Raw genomic sequence first — 3823 nt, forward strand, 5'->3', positions numbered from 1 at the left:
TGAGTGAGTGAGTGAGTGAGTGAGTGAGTGAGTGAGTGAGCGAGTGAGCGAGTGAGCGGAATAGACTGTTTTTCTCTGAGGCCGTTTTAGGTCTTTTTTTTAAATTAAACATTCCCTCTCCATCTCATGTATTTGCCAATGTACCATTCCATGCACACAAGCGCTAAGGACAGCGGATTTGTGAGGAGTTGCTCATTCTTTGATTTATTTAATCCCTTCTGCTCAATGTGTGAAAAGGGGAATTGAAGTCACAACATTTTGTTAGTCGTGTCCCTTTATTCAAGTATCAAATTTAATATGAACCTGAATTCACATACAGTGCATGGCCTTAGACTGCAACATGTGGAAGATTTCTTAAAGACAACAACAACCAGTGCTAAAATATGTTTTTGAGTTTGCAGCATACATAATACAATCAGCCCTTGACACCAAATACATTTTAACTTTACTTATCATCTAATATAGGTTACAAGGTATTCTAATTTTTTTTCTGTATCCAAAATTGTGTGAGATTCTCCAAGTCCTTTTTACAAGAGTCTATTGCCAAAAGCTCAGTTTTTGCACTGCTCATTTTACATCCTGAGATCCCTGAAAAGCTTGTAATTATTTTTTATAATGTGTGGAACTGAGGTGATTGCATTGCTTAAGTAAAGTAATAAATCATCAGCAAATGAGCTCAATCCTTGGGCAGTACCTCTAGTTAATGAGAAAGGTTTTGATCGAATTCCGTTTGTATATACATATGCTTTAGGAGAATAAGTTCTGATCATATTCCTAAAATGTAATGGAAAGTGGTATACTTCATATACTTTAAACAAGTAGGACCATTCTAGTCCATCAAAGGCCTTTCCCGCATCCACTGCCATTAATGTTAAATCTATTTTATGCTTCTCTGCGTATTGTGTGAGGAAGATACATCTTCTGGTATTAGTTCTTAAATCCCTATGTCATATAAAACCAGCTTGGTCAACTTTGGAAAATGGACTTAACAGTAGCAACAGGAGAACCAGCTTTAAAAGTAAAGAGTGTTTTCTTTTTAAATAGGCGAAGTGATCACTATGAGAGTGTTATCAATCTTTTCATATTACTCACCCACTTCATTTCCTCCGTAATTGAAATCTGATGAGCCTCAACCTTCTGAATCGCTATCATGGCTGCTTTATGTCTTTAGCTCCTCTAGTGAGCCATGTGTAGGCTTTTTTTCATTGTTCCTTGACAAAAAAGTTATGTTGTAAACCTGAGGATTACTCAGAGGAATGAGAAAATTCCAGGGGAATTCCCCACCGCGGTTACAACGGAAGCAGATGGTAGTTGGGTAAGGAAGCTGAGAGGCATCATTTATCTCTATAAGACCCTCATTCCATCGTTGTCGGAGCAGGCAGAGGAAGAGGAAACATAGGAAAGCTAAATGAAGGATGGAGCCGAGAGAGATGTTGGTTATCTGTAAATGTTGCAGACTGAGATATCTGTGTTAGTCTGGGACTGCTGATGGAAGGTTGCATTCGTTGTCAGCTTGTAGTGTATCTCCATGGGGACAAAAGGATGTGTGCATGGGAGGACTAGGTGAGAAGGAAGTGATAGATGAGGAAGGGGGAAAGGAGGGAAGCAGCGAGAGAGGGGGCGGATACATAGCTGGGCACGATGGAGGGTTTTAGGAGAAAGGACAAGAAGATGAAAGCATGGAATTCAATTCAATTTAACTCTTTCGTCATGGATAGATATTGTCATTTCAAAATACTGAAATTTGCTAAAATAGTTTATTTGAAAAGGCAGGATCATTGAAGTGTACACTGTTGTTTACACTGTAAACTTGCTACATTTACAGAGTGTTTTAACAAGTCTACAGCCATTGTAACGACTCAGTGTGGCTGTTTCTAAGCTTGGAAGCTTTGAGCTAAGTACTAACCACTGCATGCTAACATGCTGAAGTTGCTGAGGTTGATGGAAATCTCATTAGTTTTGCATGTATTTGTTCATAAACTAGAGTATAAGTATTGTCTTCACAAACTGTGACTCCAGCTTTTAGACTTCATGAAGTCTACAATGAGGTCTTTGGTCTTGTTGATTTTGAGGTTGTTATTAGAGCTCTACTCCGCAAGGTGCTTAACATCCACCCAAAATCTGTGCTTACTCCAAACACCCAGACTGTATGTTAATACATACTGAACATTTGAGGCAGGTAAATGAAAAGCTAATCAAAGTTACAAGTTAGCTGAGGGACTACAGAACATTTAAAGCATGCCAGTATGTCTCCAACATACATGGAATTATTTGTTCAGTTCTATAGATGTCCATGCATGGGTGTTAAGTAGTAAAGGCTAAAATCCTGACATCCACTATACATCTGCCCTTGCAGAAGCTTATGCGGAATAAGCTTCCATATTTGTGCTTTTTAAACCCAGTACTCCCAAATGGGAAACGAAGGATCTAGCAGCTGGCCAAAGGGTAATCCCCCACCTCAGAGACGAGCAGGATATTTGGCTTACAAGTCTTCAGGCAGTGCTGCTACTCTGCCTGGGAAAAGCTTTCTTGTCAGTTGGGGGGAGGGGTCCCTAATCAGAAGACCATGGGTGATGGGAGCCAAGATCGTGCTCCGAATAAACCTGGGTTCAAAGCGTCCACGCTCCTTAGTCTTTAAGAGGGCAGAGAGAGAGGCTGAGGGGAAAGGAAAAGGAAAAGAAGTCAGACAGGTTTAGTAAAAAAGAAAAATTAGAAAGGAGGGAGGGAGGGAAACGATTGTTAGAAGATGAAAAAGAGGGAGAGTATCCGAGTATCACTCAGCTACACCACCTACTCACAGTCTGTTGGGGAGAGTTTAATTGGAAATACTAGGGTGGACACATGAAGGAGGAAAGATGAGCATGTGATATGACCATGAACGCGTAGACCTGTGACCCAACAATGGCAAGGGGAGATATCCTGCAGCTTTTCCAAAGTGTGCTAGATGTTTAATCAGCTGGTGTGTCACATGGTTGCCCACCGCTTGTCTAAATACACATCCCTGACACTAAAGTAATAGAAAAAGACCAACTGAGCAGTGGTGAGTTATCAAAATCAGGTGTCATGGTGCTCCTTTGGCCTTTTGTGTGTCTGCACTGCCAATGTTGACTTCACAGTTCAATACCTTTCTGCTAAGCATTGGCTGAAATAAAAAAAAAGATGCCCTGGAGAGATTTTTCCATATTGTAGTGTTTGGCTCCATCTTGTGGAGGTTTGAGGAAAGAGTACAGTCTTCACTGTGTGGCAAGTTAATACTGAAAAAGAGCAAGGTTTAAAAAAAATAATGGTTGACCACGATGTATTAGCAGGGATAAAGAGACCAGTCCCACTTTGTGTCCTAAAGAGCTACATGGTTTAATCTCAGAAATAAAAAGATGATCGGAGACACGTTTCAATCTTTATCTGAACCTTTGTATTTGTTGAAAGATTCTTCATATGACAAGTTTATATTGTTTCTTTTATTCATTAATTTCTTCTGAAACTCCCACTAGGGGGAGAAATTGCTTCAAGGAAGTTGTTTTGGATTCAAGTTGATGTCAGTCTTGCCAGGCCTGTCACTACTCTCCAGAAAGTCCTGCTCTCTTATGTAACTTTACAATGCTCTGTGGATTTAAACTGCACAGTTCATTAACACAGGAACCATATGTCAATGCCAGATTTAGCACATATCCCATTACACATTATAATTTTATATGAGGAGTTTGGGGTACGCACACAAATACAGTCTCGCTCTGAGCTTTCTCACACTTTTCTGTCTCTGTCGAAGACAGTCAAAACTCAGGCTTCTGTTCTGTTCTTTTTAAAAGAATAACACACACACACG

Source organism: Etheostoma spectabile, chromosome 2, assembly GCF_008692095.1.
Source record: "Etheostoma spectabile isolate EspeVRDwgs_2016 chromosome 2, UIUC_Espe_1.0, whole genome shotgun sequence".
Classification (NCBI taxonomy): Eukaryota; Metazoa; Chordata; class Actinopteri; order Perciformes; family Percidae; genus Etheostoma; species Etheostoma spectabile.